Below are 15,788 nucleotides of genomic sequence, written 5' to 3' on the forward strand. Positions count from 1 at the left end.
AGTCAACAATGCTCTCTTGTTGATGCTAATGTTTTGAAACTCTGCTCAAAAATCGTGTTGTAATCGGAAATCATACCACTATTTTGGCCTTACTGATAGTCAGTTTGAAAACTGAAGTTAAACAACCCTGTTTTTCGTGATAATTTGTCCGTTTTCGAGGGCTACAAGCACATAAAGGCATATTATGTAGACACGGACAGGAGATCATTCTACTTTTATTGCATACTGTGATTGACATGTTGTTAAGTTTTTTATGTATTACTGTTACCAGAATCCTCTTACTCACTTTTATTTCATAGAAATGACAGGCAAAGCTTTAATTTTAGCAATTGAACCACTGTACTTCGTTGCTACATCACTTCGTAAAAATATTTCCACGTTACGGTTGGTGCCATTCTGCAGTACAACGCAGAACGGTAATATGAAAAAGAGAAGCGAACAATAACTTAGCAGAAAGGAAGGCGAATAATGTTGTTATACGTCGTGGTTGTGTTAATATCAATTCAATGGATGTCTATAGTTTAAACAGAACTTTATAGTAATGCCAGTTTGAAAGTGCTAAAAATTGCATGGAAACACTCAGTATGTATCTGAGCAGTGATAAAAGTAATTATTTTGCCTGTGAAGTGAAAATCAGTTCCGGAAGTTGTTTAAAGAGTAATTCGTAATAGCGAGGTTTTGTATGCCTGTTAGACTACACGACGAGGGGGCAAGGAAATGATGGCGTTATTGCTCGATAAACAAAAATTACCAGCTGCAGATGGATGTTAGCATGAGAATAATTCAAGAGCAATGTAAATGTTAAAGCTGGTACATCAAGAGGAATATAGGCAAAAAACTCGTAGTTTTCACATCCAGCAGCCCTGAGTTTAATGTTCATCGTTAAGTGAGCACTGCTATAAAGTATAGTCAGGAACCAAGTCAAGAACTTTGAGTTTTATTTATCCTTAAAAGTGAATTTCCGTTTGATAATAACTGTTTCTTGGAAAATATAAAGTAGAAGTTTACATCTTTTGTTATTTAGCAGCCATCTTAGTCAGAATCATTGTTAAGTATGAACAGAATTCATGACAAAATTAGCATCATTATCTCGTGAAATATGTAAGCAATGAAACCTAAGCTATGGATACAGGAGAAAGAGCTGTTTATGTTGACTAGAGTGCATCACCTGATAAAAATGCACTGTTAATTGTACAGATTCTTCTCAGAGACATTTAATGAGAAAAACTGCATTAATTTCTGACCTCATAGTAAACAGATATTACTGAATTTCAGACAAACAGCAGTTTCTAGATTTGTCAGATATACACTTCATTACATATCAATGCAATAGTCACAACAATAAATAAAGAATTACGTTACTCAATTCAGGGTTTGTGTCATACGATTTTGGTTCTGAATTTCAGTGATAAGCTGCAGTTTGTTCAGAACATTATTGAAATAATATACGTTTCTTCCATCTCAATATTTAGTATCAGAATTTCATAAAGTCAATGTATCCACCTATACTGTGTTAAACTTGTTCACATTAACATCTTTACTCATTAAATTATAGAAACAGCACTACATAAATCTAGATTGTGAGTAGTTTTTCTCTAGCATTCATAACAGCAGTAACAAATGGACAGCAAGGTAGCTAATATCTAGTCGCTACGAAATAAGGTACCCAGAGTCAGCAGCAAATTAGTTTCATGATGTCACAGCTGAATTTAGTAACACGTGATTTGTTTAGTGCAGATAAGACTGCTCTTGAAAGCCTCTGGGTTTATGCATACTTTGTATAATAAAGTACTGTTTCTATCAAAGAGTTTTAACAGTAAATCTGATTCAGACACTGCAAAACGTTCTTGCAAAAAAACAGCACTTAGAACGCGTAAGGTCTTCAGGTTTGTAGGTGAAAACACTACTGGTAATTGTTCATGTGTAAACTGTCGTTGCTGCATTGTTCCAGTAAAGTGGAGCCTTGAAGAAGAAATTAAGGAGCAGAATGCCACTGGTATTGACGTGAAATGAGTGAAATTACAACGGTCATTCACAGTGTGCGATGTCTTCGGATTCTGATAGCCTCTATTAGATAGATCACAGTCAAGAGACACTGCACTTTTTCAGTTATTATCTGGTTAGCGATTGTGTTCTTTGCTAAATCAAATGTCATTGGTGGTATTATTTAGGAACTAAACAACAAAAGGCTTCTGGACTATTTTTTCATATTTTACATACAAAGTTTTAGTGTGTAAATAAATATTAAGAAGGCGATCGTTTCCTTAACTTTACTAAAGAGATATGTATTTTAAATAGCACGCTGAGCAAATTTTGTAATTTTTCTGCAGAGATTCTTTCGAAGTTATTCAGTAAACATTGACAACAGACTCGGTAGTCAACAGTATGGTACAGTAGAGACGAGAAGGCGTGAGGGCCGTTGCAAACTGATGTTTGCGAAGACAGCGACCAAATATCGTATAGAACATGTGGGGTTAAGTCTTGGACAATGCGCCTAGACGCGTACCGTCTAACAGGAAATTGTCTCAGGAACACTGTACCAATTCTTATGCCATCTGTTTGTTCCTCTTTTCTGTCAGCATTGTTATTAAAATAGAACTGCTCTCCTTCCCTCATTTTCTACAATAATGCAGTATCTCAAACCAATACAAATTTCACGAATAAAAATCACTTCTTTTTTCAAAAGGAGGTTTATTTAAAAACGAAAAATTTTAACACTGCTACTATCGTAAATTGATGTTTCGGCTTTTTACTCAGTTATTAGTAAAAAACAAAAATCGTCTGTTATAACTGAGACCAAACAAATGCCGAAAACTACCGGTTATTCAGAACTAAAGTACCTGTATTGGTTTTAAATGACCAGTTTATCCCATCCCCACGGTGGACCAGCAGTTTACAACAGATGTGTTCAGGAGCTCCAGTAAATTTCATGCATGAGAGGGTGCAGCAATTACGAGCTGCCACAGATGGAGACCAAGTCGGGCACGGACGTCTGAGGGAGCACCGGGGAAGAAACAACACCTTACAAGCAGCGCCAGGCGGGCGCGGACCGCGAACAGAGCCCGCGACGCAAGACGGGCCTCAGACAGCTGCCACAACTGCAGATGGTGGACTAGGCGGGCGCGGACGTCCATCGGAGCACCAGGGAAGTGCCAACACATTGGGAGCAGCGCCAAGCGGCCGCGGACAACGAACGGAACGCCACATGCGGGTCCGGCCCCAGACAACTGCCACGACCACAGATGGTGGACGAGCCGGGCGCGGACGGCCGTGGGAGCACCAGGGAGGGGTTAAAACCTCAGGAGAAGCACCTGGCGGGCGCGGACCGCGAACGGAACGACCGACACAGGACAGGCCTCAGAGAGCTGCCGCAGTTGGCGCCCAAGTCGGGCGCGGACGTCCGAGGGAACACCGGGGAAGAGACAACACATTACAAGCAGCGCCAGGCGGGCGTGGACGGCAAAGAGAGCACCCAGCGCCCTCTGGGCATAAATACTGGACAAGATCCTCCAACACGGCAGTCTCAGGTAGCACCTGAAGAAGGCAACGAGTTACGTGGCCGAAATATTGTGCCAGAGCGACACAAACAACCGACAGTAGACCCGATTTTTCCACATGGCAAGAATATGGATACTTTGAAATACTTAAAAATTCAAGAGTAATTAGATGTTTCATAGTAGCACCTAATCAATCATATTAGCTTTTATTTAAATCAGATGTCAAATTTCTAGCTTCTTTATTTTCCGAATGGTATTCCACTTTCTATACTTTCAGTACATTATGCATTTAGGTGGGTGAAGCGAGGTCTTAAAAGCGCGAGTGAGCTGGCCCTCCAGGTCATTCTGTGTGTGGCGGTCAGCCTGTACACATCGGTCATCACATAACATACAGGCGAATTGTCTGCGCATTTTCAGACTTGTAAAGGGGATAGATTTTGAGCAGCAAACAATCGCGCAAATACTTTAATTTTCGTTCACATTTATAAAAATTCTGTGCCAGAGGGACATAAACATTCAGAGCTGGCTGGAACCTTCACATTTCGTGGACATTTGATGACTCGAGGAATTGAACTTTAACTTCTTTCAGTTACATTTTTGGAACTAATACTGGATATAGTATGAGAATCTACTCGTGACTTCTCATGTTTTAATATGTTGATCTCAATATTTATGAGTTGGCGAACACTTGTGTTTACTTAAAGGAGTGGAACTCTGAATCATCCGTCGATTCTTTATAGAACAACATTATAATAAATGAAAAGCGCTAGTTTCCTTTTGTCATACAGTATTACTTTTATTGTGTTAACGTCTGAAGATGGCCTTGTAAAACAGGTTAACCCAATAAAAGTAATATTGTAGAACAAAAGCAAATTAGCACTTTTCATTTATTACAATGGAACGGTGTTTTTTGCGTACCAGTGAGGTTTAGATACTATTCTGGAACTCTGCCACCATTCTAATCACCCGTTTACGCAAGCTTTAACTGCACATCATGTTTATTATTACTTTTATTTACTGCATAAATAGTAGATGTATTTTGTATGTTCAGACACACTAAGACAACATTAAACTAAATATTATATTTTATAAGTAAAAGAACTGATTTTTTAAAATTCAGTATAAAATTCTGTATATTTTAATTAAGTTAACCGATTCTAGAAAATTAACTAAATACCTATTTTTTATAATAAAACAACTAATTATAATAATCAAACGATGTATTTAATTTACAATACTATTTTAACATGATAATATGTGTTAGTTAAGAAAAGTAAGTTATTTTTAAAAAATTTTAAACTGTGATCATAAGTAAATAAATTAAAATGTATTAGATAACAAAGTAAATTAATTTAAAAGATCACATTGTGAAGATAAGTAAATAAATAAAATGTATTAGTTAAAACAGAAGTACATTTAAAAAAAAAATTAGGTTGAGAACTCTATATCATGAAATTCATTATTTCTATTTTTAAGTTTTTCATTCCTTTATATTTCAGTTTCATTTGTCCTTTTTTAATAATTTCAAAATCATCAATTAATTTAGAATATCTATGTGGTAAAATAACTTTAAAATCATTATTGAGTTCTAGACAAAGTTGTTCTCCATATCTAGAACAAAATATTCACAGTTCGTAATATTATATAAAACATTTTTCTCTAGCTCATTTCCTTTTTTAATTTATTTAGAAATACTTATATTATTGAGATTCTTGATTAAAGTAGTTTCCATTTATATAGAAAATTTTATTTAGTTTTACAAAACAAATTTGTAGTTTATATTCAATATATTTTTTAAAAATTGTAATTTAGAACTCATAGCTAAATGATTCATTGACAATTATTCTTTTTTTAAAATTTTATAAATCTAGTAAAAATTATTTGTTATAAATGGAGAACCTAAACGAAACGCGAATTAAACTAAAACAAACTCATGATAAATATGATTTAAATTTGCAACATCTTCTCAAAAAATATTTAAGAAATTTAAATTGTCTCTAACTGTTTTGGTATTTTTGAATAAGATTGAGCTAAATAAAAGCAATATATATCTTTGCATCTACCTCTAGTAAAATTATTTAGAACAAAATCTTGACTTTCTAAAATGAAGTTGTCTAATACAACAACTGAATTATCTTCACATTCATCTAATGGAATAATTTCTTCATTATTTTTAATAAAACTAACAATATGTTTATAATTTTGTCTTCAATTTTTTTACATTGTTTTATAAATTCTTGATATTTTGGTTGTTCTAAACTTTTTGAATAGACAGACATACAACTGTTTAATTTTAATCCAATTTAACCATTCTGTAGCTAAAATGTAATTATCAATCATTAATGTTGTTTATCCACAACCACTTGGTCCAATTATTGCACATATTATAGAATTTGGTAGGACTTTACCATATTCGTATTTTAACTTATTTTCTGAAATTCTTACTTAAAGTTCATAATCTGTTTTGTTCATTTATTAATAATTTTTTTCATTTATCAATAATATTTTCACTTATTAATAATTTTTCAGTTAAAATTTTTAGTTAATACTTATTTTCATTTATTTATAATTTTTTCTTTTATTGATAATTTCTTCATTTATTAATAATTTTTCATTTATTATTAATATTTCAGTACTAAATGAGTAGGTTATTTGAACTTAGTGATAAATCTTCTATATTTGGAAAATGATTAATTGTTCCAATATGTGATAATTATACTAATGTTTCATTAGTTGGTTTTTCTTCAACTATATTAACACAAAATATAACAACAAAAAATAATAAACTTTATTGTGATAGAGAAACAATAGAAACTCCTGTAGGTCAATATATTTTAAAAAGTTAAAAAAAATTATACATTTGAAAATCCTAATATACACACTAAAGGAGATGAAATTTTAAACAGAATTGCTATTGAAAGTGATGTAAAATTATATATGGATATAGAAGATAGTAATGGAAGTTTACTTGGATTTAATAATCATATTGTTCAAGCTAATGAAGAATCTGTAGCTAAAAATGTTCCTAACATTATTCCTTTTGAATAAATTAATATAAATTTTAATCTTGCTGATGGAATGTATATAAAACAATCATGATTTTCATAAATAAACTAATATTATTGCTTCATCTAAATACAATTTGGAATTTGGTGGACCAATATATGAACCAAATTATCCTATGAATGTTCCTATTTTTAACACAATTCAAGATTTAGAAGTTATATAACTGATGAAAACGATAAATTAATTGACTTAAATGGTGCTACTGTAACAGTTATTTTATAAATATTTTAACATCTTAATAAATTCTTTCCTTAATAAGACATGAATAAAAATGAAAGTTATCAGTTTTGTTCATTTCCTGTTACTGAAAAAACCGAAAGTAATTTAAATGTTCCTAACAAAGATACAGAAATTGAAATAAATATTGGTGATGGTTGGCTTTGTTCAAGCAATGTATAATTATACAGGAAATTTAGTATTATTAGAGATGATGGTATATATTTTACAATTGATGATGGACAATCAAATGAAAAATTAATTGATAATTATGTAACTAAATTGTTTGACTTTATAATGATAAAAAAGTAAATAATATATTATTGAGAATTGAACATCCTTTTATTTAATCAACAGTTTTACTACATTTAAATTCCTCTTTTACTGACAAAGTAAGTTCAGAAGGACACATTCTTAATACAGGAAAAGTAAATAGTAGGAAAAATGAAGTACTTTGTCCATTATCAATGCTTGGTGGATCTTTTAAAGATTATAAAGAAATTATGTTAGAAGGAAACTTAACTGTCGTTTTTACTCATAGTTCAAGTTCTGGAAATGCAATTTTATGTAGGTTTGATAAAAATGACATCAGTGTTAAAATAAAAGATACACTTCCTAAAGAAGGAAAAAAGTTATAGAATCTATGGAAATTCGTGTACCTGTTAAATATGAACCAAATTATGAACTTTAACAAAGTGAAAATATTTTTAAAAATCCTAAAATATCTATTTCTATTTATGAACTTCAAACAGAAGAATTTGCTGGATTATCTGGTAAAAACAATTTTCAACTAGCTATAACAAATTGCTATAACTCTATGGAATTTGATATGCCATATTTTGTTTTTATTATATTTCAGACAAATCGAAAAAACAATCAATTAGTTGGTTCATCATTATTTGATCATGTTAAACTACAGAATATATATTTAAAAAATAGTAAAAATGAGGTTTTTTAGTCAAGAAATGTGGAATATTAATCCACCAAATAATTTTCTAAAAGCATATGATGCATTACTTGATTTTAATAGAATTACTTTACGAAAATCAGATATTGATATTAATCCATTTAATTTTATAACTAATTATCCAATTTATGTAATTAATATGACACATATATAGTTATGTTATAACTACACAAAAAACAAATATGAAACTTTGTGCAACTTTTAAAGATAAAATTCCAAAAGATACACTTTTGATATAATTATCTATGGTAAAAAAACCTTACATATGATGAAGAACATAGATTACTTGCTGAAAATTTTTAATTATTAATATTTGCTTCTATATAAATGAATGAAAAACTTGAAAATTTATAAAAGTGTTAACTTTATGCTTATATACATTTCTGGAACATTTTAAGAAAAATTAAAAAAGAAAATTTTAATATAATGTACTTATGTAAAATAATGCGTTTTATTTATTTTCGTACATACACAGTTCAAAATTTCTAAAAATAACTTACTTTTTTAACTAATACATTGTAATTAATTTTCTTACCTTCACAATGTGATGTTTTAAAATAATGTCCTTTTTTAACTAATACATTTTAAACTTTTAAAAATAGCTTACTTTTCTTAACTAATACATATTATTGTGTTCAAATCATATTCTAAATTAAATAAATCATTTGGTTGTTATAATTAGGTGTTTTATTATAAATAATAGGTATTTAGTTAAGGGTCTAAAATCGGTTGATTTAATTAAAATATACTGAATTTTATACTGAATTTTAAAAATCAATGTTTTATTTATAAAATATAGTGTATGTGTCTCAGAACGTACAAAATATATCTTCTGCAAATGAATTACTGAAGAAACATCTTTCTTAACAATTTTCATTTTTGAGTGACTGAATAAATTAGTTCATTTTACTTCACACTTTCAGATATTGAGTAGAATATAATCCTTTTTTCATTCTTATATTATTATTATTATTATTCTAATTTATTGCAGCTTCTTTACTTAATATTTCTCATTATTTATTCTGTAGGATCACAGATTACCATTATTTTTGCAGCAAGTTTAGCTCTTGGGAATGAAAAGAGACATGTATGTCTCAAACCCATGACTACATCAAACCATAATTCTAAACAGAGCTGTGTGTAGCTCAGATGTGTCAACTGATGAAACTCATTTCCTGAATTTATTACATAAAATGCAATATTACTGGTAAGTTGCAACTGTCTTCCAACAGTGCGCCACTGATATTGCGATATGGTCTTAGCATGGGACGACATGTGTGACTTACTTGCTGAGGTTCCTGTGTAACATATTGTCCATTTCTCTCATCTTCACATAAAGTGAACAGGTAACTCGTGCTCATTACACACTTATGGCTACAACAAATGGAAATTTCTTATTTTAAAATAAAAGCAGTGGAATATATTCACTATGATTGAATGTCTTATTATGACAGTATTTTACACTGAAGCAATGGCTTTTTCTATGCTCCAAGTTCTTCTAACAAGAATTCAGAGTCTATAGCAAACGCAGAAGTTTCACGGCATACAGCATGTACGAATCCTCTATAAACAGCTCTAATGACATGTTGTGAAGTCCATAATCTGTTAAATTCTTCTCATTATGAACAAAGGCGATCTTAACCTACCACAGCCATTTATTCTGTCCACTGCAATAAACAACAAATTCTGCTCACAGAACAAGTTGCACATACTGGGTTGGTGTAGGTACATGATCTGTGTAGAGACCACTGCTATGGATGCTACCTTAAGACTAATGTCCTGATACACATTGACCAGTGGTAAAGTAGTTTAGATATAAGGGCTAGAAAGGAAATCGCTAGTCATAATATACACAATGGTCTACATGTTCCTACAAAATAACTCCCACTCAAATGTATTCAGTCGACACTTCTCATCACTACTATATATGCACATACCTTTCAGCTGCAAAGTAGCAGTTACAGGTTTATCGCCATTAAATACTGTGCATATACCCAGACAAGATTTTTAATTTACGAAATTTTACTGTGTATTACATAGGAAATAGAACATATCACATTTCAAAGAACATCTGTAAACAATATTTCATTTGATTTATCTGTATGAAAACATACAAAAGACTAATGGTGTCTGTTCAGTGAGGCAGCCTGCCTTAAACGTAACACAAGTTTCACAGGCAAGCAGCGCTGGTGCATGCTTTTTCATGTTAATTCACCAAATATAATATCTTTACAATATAGTTGGGATATAACATCATTATTTTTATACAAAAACTTAAAAGACTAACAGAATGTGTAGTGGACTAATGTTACGTTGTAAATGATGTAACACGAAAGCAGTACCGCTCCAACGCTGCCATAATTTAAAGTTGTATTTTGTTTCAGGCTGCCTCGCTCAATTATGGTACGTGCTTGAGCCTAGAAATCTGATGAAATAATGTATATCAATATCCTTTTGAATGTTTTGTGTTCCATTTAATACATGTTTACAACTATTTGCTTAGTGTAAAATTGCTTTTATTTGCTCTCAATATTCGTATCCAATAGCTTCTGGTGGTGAAATTGGCCAAACGCGCCAAGTTATATGTTTTACATAAATAAAAAGCAACCAAGACGGTACACTGTACTAATTATATTTTATGACAAAAGCGCTTCGGCTATCTGTGTCTCAGTTTTTCACATTTTATGATACGTGTGTCAGAACCCAAGCTCAATCGTCAGCACTGTAAACATGCAATGGTAAATTAAGATCCTCTTTGATCCTAATTAGAAATATCTGGCAGAATATGGAATTCATATCAAATCATTTAAAAGGACATCAATACACAGTATCTCATCAGTCATCTACGTTAAGGGGGGACATTGGTGAAAAACACACACTATTTCAAAAATTCACCAAATCCACAGTTTTGGAGATATGGCAATGAAATTTTGCACCACGCTTTACATGAAAATAACACGTTTACGTATAAACTCCTTTGATTATATATATAATGAATGAAATTTGAAATTTTATTTCCAAAAAATAATGTACGTTCCTTTTCCTCATAAAGTATTCAAGAGATTTCTACAAAAAATTCTCTGTTTCATCTCTTTATATGTTGTAAGCTTCTCTCATGAGGTTTTTGCAATAGGTCAAATAGGAGAATTTTCATAAATTTTTTATTATAATTCCACAAGTACAGTTTTAAATTCATACAAAATTCCAAGCACTTTGCTCCATATCTCAGCTTTCAATCAGAATTTCAAAATTTGCTCTTGAGACAACGTTTATTAGGTTTACCAAAATATGTGTACAAAATATCATAATTCTAGTATTCATAGAATCTGAGGAAAAAATACATAAACTTTAGAAAACAAACTTTTCAGGAAACGCAATTTAAAGTTCACCCTAACTTTTTTCCTTATGTCACTTCTTCAGAAGGCACCACATTTGTACTGTGGGTCGTCTTTCCCTTCAAGGCTTCTCTTCTGGTTTCTTGTCGTCTGTCTTCTTTCCTTTACCAGATCTTCAACTGACTTCTCAGCTGCAGGTATGTGCTGTAGATCTATTTTTCTCAGGATGTCTTGAGTAAAATTTGCTATCTTGAAGCCCATTCTTTCGAATACCTTCATCCTCCCGACATTCCCATCATTAAATACAGTAACTGCATCATACGTTGCAATTCTGACAACTGTAGCAGATGCAAATATGTTTTTAGGGCATCGTTTCCATATGAGTGAATTTCCAGACTGATTTGGATTTTGGGTTTTTCCATGAACACACTTTTTGAGAAATACAGGATCGGCCAGAAACCTGTAAGTGCGCTTGACAAGATCCAGGATAAAATATGGGAGCCATACATCGTGAATGTAGGATTTGTTATCCCTTTGAGCTTCTAGATGTTTGCACCAGCTAATGTGGCCATGTCATACTTTTAATTAATTTTCAGGCACTTCGGATGCGATTTCAACACTGAAACTTTGGGAAATTATTGTCCATGAATTGTACTAACAAATAAAAGATAAATCGAAAGTTGACATTTTTGCTCAATTTCATCAACGTCCCCCCTTATGAGCACGTACCGTAATCCAGTGACCCAGTCCGTCTTAAATAAAATACATCTGTAGGGGATAGGTGGTGCTGGAGTTGTCATGTTAAATCATTCAGAACGTCACATAGGTCCATAAATAACATCAGAAGTGGTCGCCATTTTGTATTTCACCATTTTATTCTCTCTTTGTCTTTTCTGTGTTTGTCACTTGTTAATGGTACGAGACAACTGAACAGTACTCGGTATTCTCTTAATCCTGTAGCTTTTCTTGAATAAGCTACACAAATACGCTGATTTGGGTCATAATGATGCAAGTGGTCTTTAACGACGTAAACTAATAAATTCTGAAAAATGTTTATAAATTGAAATTTAAGTTCTGTTTGCAACAAAATAAACAAATTTTCAGCATTACAAGTAACTTAGAAGAAACTGGCTCTCAAAGGGATGTGGTGCAATGGAGTTTTTACTCAGTTTGAAGATGAACAAAACAGAAAATTGTCATCTAATTTACAATGGAAATCACAGTAAATTCGTAGAATGTCAGTTTCTTGGTCTAAGAAAGAATAGGGTATTATTTGGCACAAAATGAGTATTACAGTGTAAGCAGCTAATGGTCATATCAATGATGCACAAGAACAAATATTTCTAGCACATATTTTTAAATCTGACAAAGCAGAAACTGTTAAGAACACGAAGAAATGGTACATAATGCGAATTTTACAAACATGTATTTTACCATTCATGCAATTCGTACGGGTTTCCTTGCTACAACTTGGTGAACAGAACTTGCCTCTGGTACGTTTGGATTTTTGATTTTCGCGAATGGAGGTTTGTGACGAAGAATTTTCTGTTTGTATTCTTTAAGCTGTGTGGCCGCTATTTGTTCATTTCATGACACCTTCCTTCTATCTTCAGTAAAAGGGTGACTAGGAGTCTTCCCAGTTCATCAGGAAATATTCTTGTTTTGTAAAGAATACTTATATTCCACCCTGAATAGATTTATCTCCCTACTAAAAAAGAGTTTCAGGCGTAGCTATTTATCATTGACAAACTGTTGATTTTTCTCTTGCATTTGTAGGTAGCAATAAACTGATCCAACGTGTTTAATGCTCCATAAGTTGCATAGTAGTCCAATATCATATTTCGGTTATTGTCTTCTCTGTTGCTTGTTTCCTTATGTTTCTACATTGTGCTGATCAAGACAACATTTCAAAAACAGCAAATAAAGATATGCGTTGTTATATAAAAGAACACTTTGCACGAAACTCAGGCGAGTAGAGGGAAAATTCCACTGCCGATAATTTTACATGTGGTGAATTTTTGAACATCCGGGTCAGAGCCTTCGTGTTTTATCCAACTATTTTATAATGACTCGTCTTGTCTGTGATCACAAGTGTAACATTAAGGTATAACAAGGGGAAGGAAACCGTTTTTTTTTTTTTTTCAATTGCGCTTTAAGCTACGCAGAATGGATACAGAGAAAAAATGCATTAAATTTCGGGAGCGAATGTTTCAATACATAAGCGTTATGGAAAAACAAACTAATTTATGGTTCATATTGACACGAAGGTGCCAACAGAGTTAAAGTGTTATTTGCGTTTCATCAGGATTTCTTCAGGCATCTGCCTTTCACCTAAAAAAGATTTATGTGGCTTCTCCTCCTTAAATTGCTCTGCATGAAAACTTGTCGATTTTTGACATTTGTGACAGAACCCTGTGAGTGTTCTGTGGTAGTTTCGCTTATATACGCATATTATACGTTAACTGCTTACAGGTAGGGAATGAAGCCAATCATTGCATCAAGCAGAGCCCTCATGTATAATCCAACAATTTTATAATGACTCATCTCACCTGTGGACTAATGTTAAGTCCACGGATAGCCTCACACGATTTATGTCTGCAAGTGTGGGAGAGAAGGAGTAAAGGATGGGATGTCATCATACAAGACATCAGTTCATTAGAAGAAGCCATGCGGAAACGTGCTCTAATAATACAAGGTGTGGTTTTGAACAACTGACATATAATTTCTTATGCGCACTGATAGTAGTTTATTTTCAGTTAATTGTCATATTGCTCGTAAAATAGAGTCGTATGACATAATCGGCTGCGAGGTCCCTTGGAGTATGTTCAGCAGGCCAGCTGTTAACATTTCCTTTCTTCGCTCAGAATGACACCTTCACTTCGGGCAGTGTGACAGCGTGCGAGGGCATACTGATTTTTCACGCCACCTCTCCTCTCTCCAGGGACCGTTTACTACGAGTAGTTTTATTTTTACATATATGTCAACATCCAAAGTTCTCAGATAACTTTCGGAGAATAAGACAGTGTGAAAACTAAGACTCTCGAAAATGGCAAGGGATTCTAAAAATTTCGAGCTGTGTTTAGCACAGGATACTTTGCAGTTTTTCGACCACGTGGTAGGGATGCACGTCCTGGCCACCTGCAGAAAACATTCCAGCCAGATAAAGGCCCACAGTCACAGGACGACCATACTGCCAATAACTAATCCGATAGAGCACGCGAGTTCACAGGCAGAACCGACAAACTACAGGTAGTTAAGTAACGCACAACAGAAACAGAAAAGCCCTCCGCTAGGAAAGAAATAGCGGAAAAACTGACTATCCCAAATGTAGGCGAAAACGACTGAAAGAAATTGCATGACCCTAGTGTTCAGATGTGTGTTCTCAACCCAGGTACTAACTGATAATGGTAATTTTATATCGTTTAAATTACGAGGTTGTAAAGGTGGCCAGAGTTTGTTGCTGTTACAGCTATTAAATGAATTGTGTGAGACAGGCACTTCTCAAATTTTCGGACATATGATTTTCATATGATACGTTTCTCTGAATTAAATTTTCTTGTATGTTATGCTAGAGTAATTTATTAGGCACTAACATAAACAAATACTAAACTGCCAGGCATCCGAGGCGTATTAAATTTGGATGTGACAGCAAGTTACAGACAGACAGACAGACCCATTAAAATTGCTACACCAAGAAGAAATGCAGATGATAAACGGGTACTCATTGGACAAATATATTATACTAGAACTGACATGAGATTATATTTTCACGCAATTTGGGTGCATTGATCCTGAGAAATTAGTACCCAGAACAACCACCTCTGGCCGTAATAACGGCCTTGATACGCCTGGGCATTGAGTCAAACAGAGCTTGGATGGCGTGTACAGGTACAGCTGCCCATGCAGCTTCAACACGATACCACAGTTCATCAACAGTAGTGACTGGCGTATTGTGACGAGCCATTTGATCGGCCACTATTGACCAGACGTTTTCAGTTGGTGAGAGATATGGAGAATCTGCTGGCCAGGGCAGCAGTCGAACATTTTCTGTATCCAGAAAGGCCCAAAAAGGGGCCTGCAACATGCAGTCGTGCATTATCCTGCTGAAATGTAGAGTTTCGCAGGGATCGAATGAAGGGTAGAGCCACGGGTCGTAACACATCTGAAATGTAACGTCCACTGTTCAAAGTTCCGTCAAATGCGAACAAGAGGTGACCGAGACGTGTAACCAATGGCACCCCATACCATCACGCCGGGTGATACGCCAGTACGGCAATGACGAACAGACCTTTCCAATGCGCGTTAACCGCAATGTCACCAAACACGGATGCGACCATCATGATGCTGTTAACAGAACCTGGATTCATCCGAAAAAATGACGTTTTGCCATTCGCGCACCCAGGTTCGTCGTTGAGTACACCATCGTGCAGATGGTTGTTGTCTTGCAAACGTCCCATCTTTTGATTCAGGGATAGAGACGTAGCTGCACGATCCGTTACAGCCATACGGATAAGATGCCTGTCATCTCGACTGCTAGTGATACGAGGCCGTTGGGATCCAGCACGGCGGTCCGTATTACCCTCCTGAACCCACCGATTCCATATTCTGCTAACAGTCATTGGATCTCGACCAACGTGAGCAGCAATGCCACTATACGATAAATCGCAATCGCGATAGGCTACAATCCGACCTTTGTCAAAGTCGCAA

General features: G+C 33.9%; 1 protein-coding gene across 1 annotated transcript in view; it reads right to left on the reverse strand.

Moving 5' to 3' along the window:
• Positions 1–15,788, reverse strand: part of LOC126471528 (dynein axonemal heavy chain 5) — a 1,073,018-nt gene that overhangs the window by 700,269 nt on the left and 356,961 nt on the right. The gene's annotated exons all lie outside the window — the stretch shown is intronic.

The sequence above is a fragment of the Schistocerca serialis genome, chromosome 3, assembly GCF_023864345.2.
Source record: "Schistocerca serialis cubense isolate TAMUIC-IGC-003099 chromosome 3, iqSchSeri2.2, whole genome shotgun sequence".
Classification (NCBI taxonomy): Eukaryota; Metazoa; Arthropoda; class Insecta; order Orthoptera; family Acrididae; genus Schistocerca; species Schistocerca serialis.